The 17,304-nt window shown below is 39.3% G+C and overlaps 1 long non-coding RNA gene across 1 annotated transcript; it reads left to right on the top strand.

Annotated features, from left to right (window-relative positions):
• The first annotated feature begins 16,425 nt into the window (after positions 1-16,425).
• LOC134325773 (uncharacterized) lies at positions 16,426-16,979 on the top strand. The gene is made up of 2 exons (XR_010014349.1): positions 16,426-16,561; positions 16,679-16,979. It is a non-coding gene; the product is annotated as an uncharacterized LOC134325773 (long non-coding RNA).
• Positions 16,980-17,304: the final 325 nt, after the last annotated feature.

Below are 17,304 nucleotides of genomic sequence, written 5' to 3'. Positions count from 1 at the left end.
AGAATGGTCAAAAATTCCAATAAACACACTCCTAAACCTTGTGGAAAGCCTTCCCAGAAGAGTTGAAGCTGTTATAGGTGCAAAGGGTGGGTCAACATCATATTAAACCCTATGGATTAAGAATGGGATGTCACTCTTTTGGCAAAATAGTGTAGTTCCTTTCACATTAATGTCTTGAGTGCTCACATAGCCTGTGGTTACAGGGGCTCATTTTCTATGTACTTATTGTGTCATTACAGTGTTTTTGCTCACTGTTAAATTGGCCATCTTTCTGCAGGCCAGACTTTTATATGTAATAAATGTAGAAAATTGTGTGTATAAAAATAAATGTGCTTGTTGTAATTGTGCAGAGGCAGATCAGTTAAGAGGGAACTGCTGGAAATCTCAGCACACGTATCATAGTGGCTGGCTTTTATCACTGAGTAATTAAATAAAAGTATTCCCAAGTAAGGGAGCAGCCAAAAGAAAACAAACAGTAGAGCACCGACCCTGTCATCAAAAATAATGTTTAAATTACTAGTCTCTTCCACACATCCACATTTACTGGGTGTATGCTGTTTGGAGTTTAGAATGGAAATGCTAAATAAAATGACACTGCAGAGACTCAATAAAATTACTAGTTAAATACCAGGCTGGTTAATATGTGTACAGTTGATACACCGGAATGAAGCATTAAATTGTCAAAAGTATTTAGACACAGTGGTACTTGGAGTGTCACTATATTAACCTCAAAACTGTTTTGATAACATAAAAAAATAGTTCAAATTATAAATGTATTAATTGAGACTATTTCTAAATATTCTTTAAATATATCGCCAGTTTGTCAACAAATGCATGAGAAAATTATTGAAATGTTTAAAAACAATGTACCTCAAAGAAAGATTGGAAGGGATTTGCATATTTCTTCCTCTACAGTGCATAATATCATTAAACGATTCAAGGAATCAGGAGGAATTTCAGTGCACAAAGGACAAGGGTGCAAGCTTAAACTGAACGCCCATGATCTTCCATCCCTCAGACGGCACTGCATCAAGAACCGCCACTCAACAATAGCTGATATAACCACATGGGTGAGGGATTACTTTGACAAACCTTTGTCAAGCACTACAATACAGAGTTTTATGCACAAATGCCACATAAAACTTTACTGGGCAAAAAAGAAACCATATGTTAACCATGTCCAGAAGCGGCGTCGACTTCTATGGGCTCGGAGGCATCTAGGATGGACCATCACACAGTGGAAATGTGTATTGTGGTCAGATGAATCAGCATTCCAGGTCTTTTTTGAAAAATAAATAGATGCTGTGTGCTCCGGACCAAAGACAGAAAGGACCATCCAGATTGTTATCAGCAACAAGTCCAAAAGCCAGGGTCTGTCTTGGTATGGGGCTGTGTCAGTGCCCTTGGTAAAGGTCATTTACTCCTCTGCATTAATGTGGAAATGTACATTGAGATCTTAGAGCAACATATGCTGCCTTGAAGACGTCATCTTTTCCAGGGACAGCCATGCATTTTTAACAAGACAATGCAAAACCACATGCTGCACACATTACAAAGGCATGGCTGTGGAAAAAGAGGGTACGAGTACTGGACTGACCTGCCTGAAGTCCTGACCTGTCCCCAATAGAGAATGTGTGGAGAATTTTGAAAGGAAAGGTGCGACAAACGACGACCCGTACTGTTGCACATCTTAAGACGTGTTTGCAGGAAGAATGAGACAAAATAAAAGCTGAAACACTAAATCACTTGGTCTCCTCGGTGCCATAACGTCTTTTAAGTGTGGTGAAAAGGTATGGCAACATTACAAAGTGGTAAATGCTTTACTGTCCCAACTTATTTTGGAATGTGTTGCAGGCCTGAAATGCAGGAATGGATGTTTATTAATAAATGAAATGAAGTTGAGCAGATAAAACATGAAATATCTCAGGTTCATCCTGTCTGCAATCAAATAAAAGTCAAAGTAAATGTAAAAAACTCACTCAAGGTGGCTAACAAAGCATGCAGAGGAACAGATGGACTACAGTCAGTAATTGTAGAACTACAAAGTGCTTCTATATGGTAAGTGGAGCTGATAAAATGGACAGTGAGTGTAGAAACAAGGAGGTGGTTTTAATGTTATGGCTGATCAGTGTACGTATATACCGTGTGTGTGATAGATTTTATCTTCTGCCTAAAACAATCACTAAACAGAAGTTGAATCTTCGACCCTACACAGAAACTCCACTCCACACTGTGAATACATTTTTACTTTTAAGGACACAGAGCATCCTACAACTCAGCTGGCATGGTTTGCTTTAGTTAAAAACATTTGGCATCTGCTTGTGTGGTTGCTTTCCAAGTGTTGTATTACACCAGTTCTTTTAAGATTTGAACATCTGACTACTTGTTGCAATGTCGGTTTATGCTTTAATTAAAACAAACTCTGTAAAACACTGTCTCATTAAAAAAAATTACAGTAGAGCAATAATGATTGTGGTTGCCAACTTCATGACTAAATCCACAATGATTTCACATGGATGTAATGGAACATACACTGATTAGCCATAACATTGAAACCACCTCCTTGTTTTTACTCTCACTGTCCATTTTACCAGCTCCACTTATCATATAGAAGCACTTTGTAGTTCTCCATCTAATTCTCTGCATGCTTAGTTAGCCCCCTTTCACCCTGTTCTTCAATGGTCAGGACTCTCCCAGGACCACCACAGAGCAGGTATTATTTAGGTGGTGGATCATTCTCAGCACTGCAGTGACACTGACATGGTGGTGGTGTGTTAGTGTGTGTTGTACTGGTATGAGTAGATCAGACACAGCAGCACTGATGTGGTTTTTAAACACGTCACTGTCACTGCTGGACTGAAAATTGTCCACAAACAAAAAATATCCAACCAACAGCGCCCTGTAGGCAGCGTCCTGTGACCACTGATGAAGGTCTCAAAGATGACCAACTCAAACAGCAGCAATAGATGAGTGATCGTCTCTGACTTTACATCTACAAGGTGGACCAACTAGGTAGGAGTGTCTAATAGAGTGGACAGTGAGTGGACACAATATTTAAAAACTCCAGCAGCGCTGCTGTGTCTGATCCACTCATACCAACACAACACACACTAACACACCACCACCATGTTATTGTCACTGCAGTGCTGAAAATGATCCACCACCCAAATAATACCTGTTCTGTGGTGGTCCTGACCAATGAAGAACAGGGTGAAAGCAGGCTTAAAAAGTATGTAGAGAAACAAATGGACTACAGTCAGTAATTGTAGAACTACAAAGTGCTTCTATTTAGTAAGTGGAGCTGATAAAATGGACAGCGAATGTAGAAACAAGGAGGTGGTTTTAATGTTATGGCTGATCAGTGTATATGTTCTTTATGAGTGTATATAAACTTGACTTCAACAGTAGTCGTTGCACTTTAAGACATCAACATCTGGCCTGTAGTTGTATGTAATTAAATTTAAACTGCTGTTGCACATCTTCCCAAAAGCAGGCACAAGATAAAAGTTTACAGCTCATCATCTATAGACAGCTTTAGCTAAGCTAACACTATGACTTATAGCCACTCTAAGTGGCTGTTGGTTGGCTAGAAAAACATATCTTATACCCTGTGATGGACTGGTGACCTGTCTAGGGTGTTTCCTGCCTTTCAGCCAGGGAATTGTACCCACCACGACCCTGAATAGGATAAGCTTGTGGTAAAACAGATAATGAATGAATGAATGAATATTTTATTTTTATATTTTTTTTCTGTTCAATATGGGCAGCACGGTGGCTTGGTGGGTAGCACTGTCGCCTCATAGCAAGAAGGTCCTGAGTTCGATCCCCAGGCGAAGTGGTCCGTGTACTTTCTGTGTGAAGTTTGCAGTCAGGTTAATTGGAGAAACTAAACTGCCCTTTAGGTGAACAGGTGTGTGTATGTGTGTCTGCCCTGCGATGGACTGGTGCCCCGTCCAGGGTGTTACTGTGTGCCTTGCCTTGTGAGTGAGTGTATGCCTGATATCTCTTTTTAAGACTACTTTTTTTTAAAGTTGATTACTTACTTTTGATCAAATCAAGCTTTTTGGCACAACTCTTATTGGATCTGTGGTCATGCTACTTAATTGAAATTAAGTTTAACCATATTCCTTTCAGAAGGTTATCCATAAAAATTAATTTTGGCCTCATTTATTGTTTATTTTGGTTTTTGCATCAATGTTGTTGTTGGCTTTAATGCTACATTATTTTCTTTAAATATAAGTCTGTGTGGAGTTTGCATGTTTTCCCCGAGTCCACGTGGGTTTCCTCCTGGTGCTCCGGTTTCCTCCCAGTCTAAAGACATGCAAGTGTGGCAGACTGTGTTTGATATAACCTTGTGAACTGATGAATATTGTGTAATGAGTAACTACCGTTTCTGTCATGAATGTAACCAAGGTGTAAAACATGAAATTAAAATCCTAATAAACAAACAACAAACAAACAAATATAATTCCAGAAAAACAATCTTAGTTTAATCTGACCAAAACCTTCCGGGTACTTGTTATGTACTCATTTATCAATCTATTTTCTATTGTACGGTATATATCATTTTTAATTTAATTATTTATTTAATTTTGCTGATTATTATGTGATCAATGTCATAAAAGCCAACTTTAACAACTCATATTCAACCATTAAACAATTATCATGATCATGGGATTAGTGTATTAATCAGGCTGTAGTGTATTTGATGGTGGAAATAAGCCTGAGGATCTAAAATATTTAAGAAATTTAAACTGAATTTTAGTACAAAAACAATTATACATATAGAAAAACACGTCCAAGTCTTAAAATTACAAGCTGTATATCTTTTTTTTAAATCAAACTTTCTTTCTTGACAATTATATATACAGAACAATTTCTTTCTTGCTGGTTCATATTTGTAAATGATGATTTACATCTGTTATTATTCTAGACAGCTGTTTGCCCTGAAATGACCTTGAAATGAACAACCAGACATGTCTGTAGGACAATTTATCATCTAAGTATGACAGTAAGTAAGTAAGTAAGGACCTTGCAGCACAAACCTTCATTGCAAAGGTCATTTGTTCTGGTGGGGTCCTGACTGCTCATGTGCTGTTTAATATCATGGTGAAAAGATGCAGGAAAAAGTCAGATGCACAGATTTCTTGGGACATGGACTTGGGTTAACATTTTACACTAAAGCTATAAAATGTTAACATGGCTACACTGGACTCTGGACTGGACTGTACATGTAATGTACAATAATTGTCTTTTTAAACATTTGTCTATAATAAAATCTACTGTAGTAATGTGATGCTTACTGAGGAAGCACTTCTGTGAATCAGTCTGGATAAGAGCATCTGCTAAATAATGTAAATGTCAATCACTCACTGATTAGAGGTGGGGACGGCACAGTGGCGCAATTGACGACTGATAAAAATTATGAAAGGTCTGGTGTATTTATTTACATAATTAATTCCATGATTATTTACATAATAAACATGTTGATACTTTAAAAAAAGTTTATTTTATACCTGCAAATTCGAAGGAAGGAAGGTGTGTGCATTTCTTTAATTTAATTAATAAATATATTTATTTAAAATGCTAAAGCAGATATGGATCCAAAGCAATGTGTAGTACACCCACTGCTATATCACTCGCAACTACACTGATCAACCATAACATTAAAACCACCTCCTTGTTTCTACACTCACTGTCCATTTTATCAGCTCCACTTACCATATAGGAGCACTTTGTAGTTCTGCAATTACTGACTGTAGTCCATCTGTTCCTCTACATACCTGTTTAAGCCTGCTTTCACCCTGTTCTTCAATGGTCAGGACCACTACAGAGCAGGTATTATTTAAGTGGTGGATCATTCTCAGTACTGCAGTGATAATGACATGGTGGTGGTGTGTTAGTGTGTGTTGTACTGGTATGAGTGGATCAGACACACCAATGCTAATGGAGTTACAATGTCCACTCACTGTCCACTCTATTAGACACTCCCACCTATTTGGTCCACCTTGTAGATGTAAAGTCGGAGACGATCGCTCATCTATTGCTGCTGTTTGAGTCGGTCATCTTCTAGACGTTCATCAATGGTCACAGGACACTGCCCATGGGGCGCTGTTGGCTGGATATTTTTGGTTGGTGGACTATTCTCAGTCCAGCAGTGACATTGAGGTGTTTAACAACTGATCCACTCATACCAGCACAACACACACTAACACACCACCACCATGTCAGTGTCACTGCAGTGCTGAGAACGATCCACCACCCAAATAATACCTACTCTGTAGTGGTCTTGTGGGGGTCCTGACCATTGAAGAACAGCATGAAAGGGGGCTAACAAAGCATGCAGAGAAATAGATGGACTACAGTCAGTAATTGTAGAAAATGGACAATTTGTGTAGAAACAAGGAGGTGGTTATAATGTTATGGCTGATCAGTGTATACATTCTCCTAAACTTTAATGCTTAATTAATTCTATGCTTTTACCACCATTTTATTCTGGTCAGGTCTCCAGTTTCCCCAGAATCACTGAGCACAATGCACTAACACACCCCGGACAGGAGGCCAATCCATCATCATGAGACACCCGCCACCTCCATCCCACCCCCACCTTTCCAGACACAGCCAATCATGTCTGCAAACGGATGCCTGAGCCGAACCCTGGATCCCTACAGCAGTGGGCCAGTGCAATTCACCCCTGAGCAGCCCAAGCACCCTCCAGCGCTGCACCATCTGATCATCCATGTTGATAAATGAATGATAAAATGCATTAATGGTATATTTTTAGCACACAAAATTGAAGCCAGTGTCCTTGGCTACTTTATTTAAATTATCTATATGATAAATGGCTGAGTTATTGCTCTGGCTCTTTATAAATGTCAGATTATCTGCCGTAATGAATGCAGGGACTTGCCCTTGGTTTATTCTGTTCTCTCTGATTAAGTCATGTATTTGTTTCCTTATCACTTATGTAGTCATATGCTGAGGGGGTGATTTTTAGCACTTGTACGATCTTCCCCATCTCATGCCCTTCACACAGGGAAGATCCTTTGTTAATCAACACATTTTGCTAATGAAAAAATCCAGCGAAACTAATCAAAACGTGCGTAATTAATCAACCAATAGCAATATGCAACCTTTCACAAATTCCTCCAAACTGTCTGTGACATCTCAATTCTTAAGCTAGACACATTCTTACCCTACTGTACTCAGAGGTAGCATAGCTACTCAGTGTGTAGAACAGGTACCACACTGCACCAGGGTCCTGGGTTCAAACCTTGCCTCTGGTCACTGCCTGTAAAAAATGTTGGCATGGACATATCCATTTCAAAAACATGCAGGTAGGTGAATATGCTACTCTGTATGATAGAAACTTTATACCTGCTTGCTGTCCAGTACTTCAAGGCTAAACTTTAAACCCACTGTGACACTGATCAGAAGTAAGAATACGGTTATTATTATTATTACATGTCAATAATTATGGCCAAAATAAATACACATAGGGCCAAAATTATGTGGACACCCCTTTTGGTTATACATGTTTTAGCTACACCCAATGCTATAAGGTGCAAAACTGAGTTCTGATGCACAAAGCTAGATTTATACAATCATGATTTGACAAATTTAGTGTTTTAAAGTTTTTAAATTGTATTCCAGTGTTTTTATATTATATTTGTGTTATTTTCAGTCTACAAGAGTCAAAAACAACCCCATTATTTACATTAGCCAAAATATATGCAGTTCCACAGGACCATGGAACGCATTAACAGGTTTTCTATACATCCTTATGGGGAAAAAATACCTTAAAACTCAACACCTTTTAAACTCAACGCCACTCCCAGAACCAATTTATGTTGAGTTTCAAGGTACCACTGTATATACATTTATTATTTAATAATATACATTTATTATTAATGTATTAATTATATTTATTAGTATTCAAATTTGGGGCGACATGGTGGCTCAGTGGGTAGCACTGTCGCCTCAAAGCAAGAATGTCCTGGGTTTGATCCCCAGGTGGGGCGGTCCGGGTCCTTTATGTGTGGAGCTTGCATGTTCTCCCTGTGTCTGCATGGGCTTCCTCCGGGAGCTCCGGTTTCCTCCCACAGTCCAAAGACATGCAAGTGAGGTGAATTGGAAATACTAAATTGTCCAAGAATGTGTTTGATATAAACTTGTGAACTGATGAACCTTGTGTAACGAGTAACTACTGTCCCTGTCATGAATGTAACCAAAGTGTAAGACATGATGTTAAAATCCTAATAAACAAACAAACATTATGGGTTTCATGTAACAAGTGCAGTCAAACTACCCCTGTTTATATGAGTACAAAGAAATTACGAGCTATAGTTAATCATTACTAATTATGAGGGATGAATCCTTGCCACAAAGTCAAAATACTTTCTACACCACCAAATTAATAGAATTGCAACTTGCTGCATGTATATTTTTTCACTCAAAATGTTGTTGGGAAACCAACAATTAACCAATAACTAATTAATTATCCAACAACTTTAATATATAAATGTATTGTTTATTGATTATAAGGGCGGCACGGTGGCTTAATGGGTAGCACTGTCACCTCACAGCAAGAAGGTCCTGGGTTCGATCCCCAGGTGGGTCCTTTCCGGGTCCTTTCTGTGTGGAGTTTGCATGTTCTCCCCGTGTCCGTGTGGGCTTCCTCCGGGTGCTCCGGTTTCCCCCCACAGTCCAAAAACATGCCACCAGGCTAATTGGAAACACTGAATTGTCCCATAGATACCTAGCCACTAGATGCACAAACCAGTGCATTGTAGTGCCGGTCCTAAGCCAAGGTGAATAGGGAGGGTTTTGTCAGGAAGGGTATCCGGCGTAAAAACTGTGCCAAATCCTGCCGGAGACCCCTAACGGGAAGAAGCCGGAAATGCCGAGCCTGTAACCAAAAAACGGGACAAATGCTGAGGAACAATAAGAAGTGTGGGAGGTTTCATGGCTAAATTGGACCAGTCTGGTGGCCAATCTTCATTAATTGCACATTGCACCAGTAAGAGCAGAGTGTGAAGGTTCAATTAGCAGGGTAAGAGCACAGTTTTGCTCAAAATATTGCAATGCACACAACATTATGGGTGACATACCAGAGTTCAAAAGAGGACAAATTGTTGGTGCACGTCTTGCTGGCGCATCTGTGACCAAGACAGCAAGTCTTTGTGATGTATCAAGAGCCACGGTATCCAGGGTAATGTCAGCATACCACCAAGAAGGACAAACCACATCCAACAGGATTAACTGTGGACGCAAGAGGAAGCTGTCTGAAAGGGATGTTCGGGTGCTAACCCGGATTGTATCCAAAAAACATAAAACCACGGCTGCCCAAATCACGGCAGAATTAAATGTGCACCTCAACTCTCCTGTTTCCACCAGAACTGTCCGTCGGGAGCTCCACAGGGTCAATATACACGGCCGGGCTGCTATAGCCAAACCTTTGGTCACTCGTGCCAATGCCAAACGTCGGTTTCAATGGTGTAAGGAGCGCAAATCTTGGGCTGTGGACAATGTGAAACATGTATTGTTCTCTGATGAGTCCACCTTTACTGTTTTCCCCACATCCGGGAGAGTTACGGTGTGGAGAAGCCCCAAAGAAGCGTACCACCCAGACTGTTGCATGCCCAGAGTGAAGCATGGGGGTGGATCAGTGATGGTTTGGGCTGCCATATCATGGCATTCCCTTGGCCCAATACTTGTGCTAGATGGGCGCGTCACTGCCAAGGACTACCGAACCATTCTGGAGGACCATGTGCATCCAATGTCGGTGCCGTGTATCAGGATGACAATGCACCAATACACACAGCAAGACTGGTGAAAGATTGGTTTGATGAACATGAAAGTGAAGTTGAACATCTCCCATGGCCTGCACAGTCACCAGATCTAAATATTATTGAGCCACTTTGGGGTGTTTTGGAGAAGCGAGTCAGGAAACGTTTTCCTCCACCAGCATCACGTAGTGACCTGGCCACTATCCTGCAAGAAGAATGGCTTAAAATCCCTCTGACCACTGTGCAGGACTTGTATATGTCATTTCCAAGACGAATTGACGCTGTATTGGCCGCAAAAGGAGGACCTACACCATACTAATAAATTATTGTGGTCTAAAACCAGGTGTTTCAGTTTCATTGTCCAACCCCTGTATATATATATATAAATTTGCCAATAAATCAAGTCAACGTCCCCTCATTGGTATTGGTCTCCTGCTAATGATCCACAGCTGCACTTGTCTGAAGTAATTCGCTTATGGCATTTAAGGGAGAAGCTGTGGGTCATTCAGTAGAAGCTATTTTGACTTTGTGGTTCATGGTTTTGTGGATTTTCATGAGTAGTTTGGTTATCATGTTAATGGCTTTGTGGTTACCCTGTTTATGATTCTCGTCTTGCATTTTGGTTCATGTGTCTAGTTATAATTCTTGTCTAGTAATATTGTCTTGTCTTATGTTGTCTAGTTTTGTATAAACCACAAAACGGCTTAATCTGGCCCTGCATAATTTCACATCCTAAAATCAAAGACATCCATGAACCAGTGGTGTAAAAATAACACATTCTGTCACTTTTGATTCCAAGTGTGCCCTAACCTTTTCAAATATGATTTCCAGCATCCTTTCATGCCAGATGGGGCTTCTCTAGAGAGAGGCTTTCTCCTTAAAGAAAAAGGTCAACTTTCTGGAACATCTAGACTTCCAAAGACACAACCTTCTATCAGCGTGCCAGGTTGGCAGGCAGAACTAATCCCAGAATCTGAGTGAATAGTCTTTAACTTTTACTTACTTTTACAATACTTTTCCTCAGATCATCAGAGCTGAACTACTGATTCTCATTCTCATGTTTAATCTTCTCACTGTCAGTGAATTCACATGCACCCGGCCTTGTTAGACTTATCATCTTGATTATATGATATTTCACTCGGATGATACATGGCATGTCGAGGTCAGAGCAACACTTGGCGGCGCGTGGGGTCCGTGCCACCCGTAGAGCAGCGGGTTTAATTGGATCTGCTCCTGCCTGCCCTTTATGAGTTAATGAGGCGAAGCCTGCGCATCGACTCAGCCGGTGGTCGGCAGCTGCAGGCGACGCGGCGGTGCCACGGCAGCCAGACGAGCACGCAGAAGCCCCTGCTGAATTCATCATCCGTTGCACTCGAGTACATTCTGCACTGTGGACGATTATGTCCGGGGTTATTAGCTCAACCTGCATGAGTCATTTCATTCAGACATATAAATGTATTCATTGATCAAGCAGAATTTCTGTAATTGAGTCATCTTGCTCACCTTTCACATGGACACCATTGATGTGATTAATTCAGAAATTAAACTCATTTTGACCCAGAGCAGTTTAATTCACATTTAATTAAAGACATTATTCACAAATGTTGTGTACTTTCCTCTGACATATTTGAATACTTTCCTCCAGTGATTTGAGTTATTTTATAGTGTACAACAGTTAGCAATGAAATACTTAGTAATGAAAGTGGGTGGTGTGCAATAGTGTGGGTGCTTTACAGCTCCAGTGAAGCTGGGTTAGAACCTTACATGTGAATTTAATACTCCAAATTGCCTCTACGGGTTAGTGAGTCACACTTTGTGCCCACTGTTTCTTGGGTCTTTGGAGACACTACATCTCTGGTAAAGGTAAAATAAAGCAATAAGCCACAAGAGGCCGTGTGTTACTGCGATTTTATCACGGGGAAGGATGTTTTGGCACGATGTGGAGCGGAGTGCCTCAAACATCTTTCCCCATGATAAAATTATAGCAGTAACGCACGGTCTCGAGTGGCTTATTGCTTTTATAAAACGGCGGTCAACATAAAATACAACAATGTTCAATTTATAAATATTTTATTTACAAAAACACTTACAAAAAGCATTCTTCCACGAAATCAGGTAGTCCATTAACAGTGTTGCTAAGCAACATGAGGGTGAACATAACATTCGCAATAAACATTCCTCCACAAACACTATTACACTATTTCTTGGACGAAACACCTGCTTAATGCTTAGGATTACTGTTTATATTAATCTGGACATTTCCATGTATAGTACATGACTTAAAATAGTGTTCAACCAAGTTTGTACTTTTTCTTTTCAGTAGCGTATTATTATATGGAATGATGTGAGGTGGTCATAGGTGTGCGTATATTGGGGATTTTACAACGGCTTCGAACGCGGCTCAGCCAATTAGATTTTAGGACCGGAACTATCCGTTTTATAACAAATGTTTATCACTTTTTAAAACAAGTATTAAAATTTTATTTAATAAATATATTAATTTAAATGTACGTATATTATCAACAAGACTTTTCCACTCACAGAACTGCCGCTCACTGGATGGTTTATATTTATTTATTTATTAATTTTGCACCATTATGTGTAAACTTCAAAGACCATTGACCATTCAGATCCTAGATGACCTTTAGAACGTCAGAACGTAGATCTGGTGGACACTTACCAGTACTTAGGTGTCTGGCTTGCCAACACAGAGGCTGTGTACAGGAAGGAGATGAGCAGACTCTATTTTTGAGAAAGCTCAGGTCCTTAAGGCCTGTTGTTGTGGGTGCCATTTTCTTTGCAGCAGTGTGTTGTGAACTGTAGTTACTCGTTACACAAGGTTCATCAGTTCACAAGGTTATATCAAACACAGTCATGGACAATTTAATATCTCCAATTCACCTCACTTGCATGTCATTGGACTGTAGCACTCGGAGGAAACCCACACAGACACGGAGAGAACATGTAAACTCCACACAGAAAGGACCCGGATCCCCACCTGGGGATCGAATCCAGGACCTTCTTGCTGTGACAGTGCTACCCACTGAGCCACCATGATGCAGCATTCACCTTAAAGTATAGACCAAAATAACCTGTCAGATGCCACCTGTAGTAGGTGGACTTGTTCCATTCTAGTATGAACCACTGACTTGGCCAAAAATAATTGCAGTCATTTCTTGACATGCAAGCTGGATAAACTGTCATGGTAGGTGACAAAATAAGTTGTTTTTATTTATTTATCTTTTTTGGCAAAGTAAGGACTTTGACATTTTCTGTCAGGACTTCAGCAAGTAAGTGTCCAGTATAACTCTTCATTCACATTGGAGAGCAATTTTACTGGGCAGCTTGAATGTCTGCAGTAAAAATTTAATAATGACAGATGCAGGATAAATATAGCTTTATTTAATTTATTTTTTATTATCATCTGCTGTTTTTCTTGTATGTAATAGTTATTAAGTTTATTGATCAACATTTTACATCATTTGTGACTGAGGTACCAAACTTAACCAAGGCAGAACAATACTGTGGCTGAAAAGCCATAAAAACAAAAGAAGAAGAAGAAGAAGGTCTTTATTTGTCATATATACATATACAGATGTACAGTACAACAAAATTCTTTCTTCACATATCTTTCTTCGGGGTCAGAGCACAGGGTCAGCCATTGTACGGCGCCCCTGGAGCAGAGAGGGTTAAAGGCCTTGCTCAAAGGCCCAACATGACTGCATAGCAGAGCTGGGATTCGAACTCTCAACCTTTCAGTTGAAAGCTCAAAGCTCTACCCACTAGGCTACCACTGTCCAAAAACAGGAAAATAACTGATGAACAAAGTATTCATGGTAATGAAACTCTTTAAATAAACTAATCAAAACTAAAGCCACATACTGGAGCAAAACTCGAGAGTAAAAAAGACTGGCAACCACAAACACCAAAAATACAGGACCAGACTCAAGAAGAAACAAAAGAACACATGGGAGGAATCTTTCAGCTACACAAAAATAGGCTCCGCTGAAGGATCCACAGCTGCTCCGTTAAATGCCCTGAGCATTACTTGCAATGAGGAGCAGCTGTGGATCATTAGCTTTATTGACCAATCAGAAGAGGAGGCATAAACAAACCACCTCCAACATGTGCTTCTGGAGAGAGGTGTGTGGCATATAAACATTGCTCCGAGCACCAAGAGTCTTGATTCGTGCTACATACAAAAAATACATATTAAAAAAGCATATATTATTATTATTATTAATTATTAATTATTATTATTATTATTATTATTATTATTTTTTTTTTATTAATTGTTATTATTATTGTTATTATTATTATTATTATTACCATTATTGTTGTTGTTATTATTATTATTATTATTATTAATAATAATAATAATAATTATTATTATTATTACCATTATTATTATTATTACCATTATTATTATTATTATTATTATTATAATTTTATTATTACCATTATTATTGTTATTATTATTATTATTATTATTATTGCCATTATTATTGTTATTATTGTTTTTGTTTATAGAAGTAATTTTTTTAGATGGTGTTTCATTACATTCGACTGCATGTGCAAAGCAATTTGTCAGTAATTGGACAGTGACATAATAATTACTGCTTTGGCTTTGTAACCTGTCAGGTTGGATTAGAAATCTAAGGTTAAAGTGAAGAGTGTCAGCTCTAATTTGAAGGCAATTAGCCAGCTGTGTGTCACTGCATCATAAGTTCATGCACAGAACAGTTTACAGTATTACTAGAGCTGATGGATTAGATGTGACATTTGCATCTGGTCTCTGTTCAAGCTTTTCTTCACATGAAAAGATAAGATTGAATGATAGTAAAACAGACTGTCGGGGTCCAGAATGTTCTAAATAAATCAATCAAAACAAATAAATTGCTAGGCAAATTACAATCAGCTGGTAGGATTAAAATTAGATTGACATTTGGGGATATAGGAGCACGTTTTGTTTATGAGGATTTTATTTTACTGCAGGAAAATGCTGTACAGCTTACCTAACCCTATGTGAACCTGTAATTCCCCGCTTAGCCGCTAATGCCTATTTCACATTACAAAATGTTTGCCCTGTCTTTTGCCAGCCGACTGGTTGGCGCTAGATTTGCCGGCTCGGGAGCAACTCGACGTTCGCTCGGCGATCGAAACTCGGCTTTCAATCGCTATGTGTGAACTGCTCAACAACTCGATCCGAACGGCTCGCAGAGTGCTTGGCGACTGAAGAAATATATTTAGCATGTCAAATTTCTGGATATGAGTCACCCATCTGGCAATGAGTTCTATGTTGAACAGCCAATGAGAACGCAAGATACGTTGTAAAGGAAAACGCAGGGGAGGAGTTGTAAAAATGTTGGTATACACCGACCAGACATAACATTATGACCACTGACAGGTGAAGTAAATAACACTGATTATCTCTTCATCACAGTGCCTGTTAGTGGGTGGGTCAGAGCATCTCCAAAAGTGCAGCTCTTGTAGGGTGTTTCTGGTCTGCAGTGGTCAGTATCTATCAAAAGTGGTCCAAGGAAAAAACAGTGGTAAACCGGTGACAGGATCATGGGCGGCCAAGGCTCATTAATGCACGTGGGGAGCGAAGGCTGGCCCGTGTGGTTCGATCCAACAGACGAGCTACTGTAGCTCAAATTGCTGAAGAAATTAATGCTGGTTCTGATAGAAAGGTGTCAGAATACACAGTGCATCTCAGGTGCAGGGCTGTTTTGGCAGCAAAAGGGGGACCAACACAATATTAGGAAGGTGGTCATAATGTTATGTCTGATCGGTGTAGGTTTTACAGAGTATGTGCTATATGTAAGTTTATTGTAAGTTAATATTTGTTAAGGGACATGTTTGTGTGGTGGAAAACCCTTTCTAAGGAAATACCTTAGAGACTGGATTATGAGTAGAAAAGAGTTTCTCTGTGAATGCAACAAAGAAAAAAAAAATCACCCCTTTATACTCCCATCAGTGACCTTGTAGGACAGTTAACAGAGATGTCTTAGCTAGAACACAGGAACTGCTAGAACTAGGTTATGGGTGTCATACAATGCAATTGACACACTTCTTATTATGTACACCACTTGTAACAGGCATGGTGGCCAACACCATACAGTTACTTTTGGTCAGTTCTCCTGATCTCCTTTAGGGGGCAACAGAGAGGGAATGACCTATATTTTTCTTCTGTGAAAGGAAGTAGTCACTGCATTTCCTGATGGAAGCTAACACGGTTTGCTACTCTGTTTGTTTGCTGCTTTGCATGTGTGCTGGTCATGATTTAAAAGCTCCTTTCCTTGGAAACTAGTGCTGGCATAAGTGGGGCTTTTGAGAGATCGAAGCAAATGAAACAAATGATTCACATCACAGGGACATCTAGTGTCCAATCAGTGGTCTGAGAGTAACATCTGTCTTATGGATCACTGAAAGAAGTGTGTTTTGATAGTGGTATGAAACATCATTTTGTCAAGTAATGAGTGTCCTTGACATTGACTATCATTTATACAATCAAAAGGGGAAGTGCTTGTGCAACCAGGCTATGCATTATTTATTACACATTGACACATGCAATTGATCAGTTTTGAAACGTTTCGAAACAGCTTGACGTAATGAAACCTTTTCCGGGACAGTCACGTGACTTTTTCATTTTGATACGGACTTTGAAGCAACGTTTCGAAACACTGAGCTTCAAATGAATCGATTCCGTTTCGAGTATGCGTTTCGAGGTTGACATCACTATTGGAAACTTAAATGTTTGACGCCTAGATGTAAGTACTTTGAACCATGTTTATTAAGAAAATGATTATCATTATTTTTGGTATAGTTTATATTTTGGAAATATTATCTCCATTGTAAATTCACATTGGTAATTCCTACTTGTGTAGAAAAGGAGTTTATTTTGGAAATCCACTTCCCATTATTAACTGCTGGATTTTGGAAAACTTCAATAAGGACTAAATAAAGGTTTGGACACGGACCGCATCATACTGCTAACTCAGGATTACATTGTTGTGGACTCCTGGTAAGGCTTATAAGCTTTGAACTCTACCAAGCCTACTGTGGTCAACCTTCAGGACTTATTTTGAATCACATTGGGAAGAGGACATTTGTAAATATTGAGTTTATTGTGTATATATGACTTCATCTTTTTGTTTTGTTTTCAATACACTAATACAGTTTTTTGTTCATCGAGTGTTTTCTAGGAAGGAGTGTTTTTTAAAAACTTAACACAGGATAAGAAGTGCAGGGAACCTCTTTCAGTTTGTTTTCTGTGTACACCGCGAAAGGTGGAAGGTTACACACTTTCCATTAACATTCCATAGTAGCAGGATTTTTTGTATATTGGAATATGACTACTAGCAATCGTGCCCTAAGCATATCTACACGTTCAAGAGAAGGAGGCTGTTCGAATTCTTAGATACTTTAAAATGCTGTCTAATAAGGCACCTTAAATCTGAACTGTACTTTGACAGAATAACGAGGGAGCATCCGATGCTACCTTAACAATGAA

Source organism: Trichomycterus rosablanca, chromosome 13, assembly GCF_030014385.1.
Source record: "Trichomycterus rosablanca isolate fTriRos1 chromosome 13, fTriRos1.hap1, whole genome shotgun sequence".
Classification (NCBI taxonomy): domain Eukaryota; kingdom Metazoa; phylum Chordata; class Actinopteri; order Siluriformes; family Trichomycteridae; genus Trichomycterus; species Trichomycterus rosablanca.
This window is presented reverse-complemented; position numbering and strand designations above follow the sequence as displayed.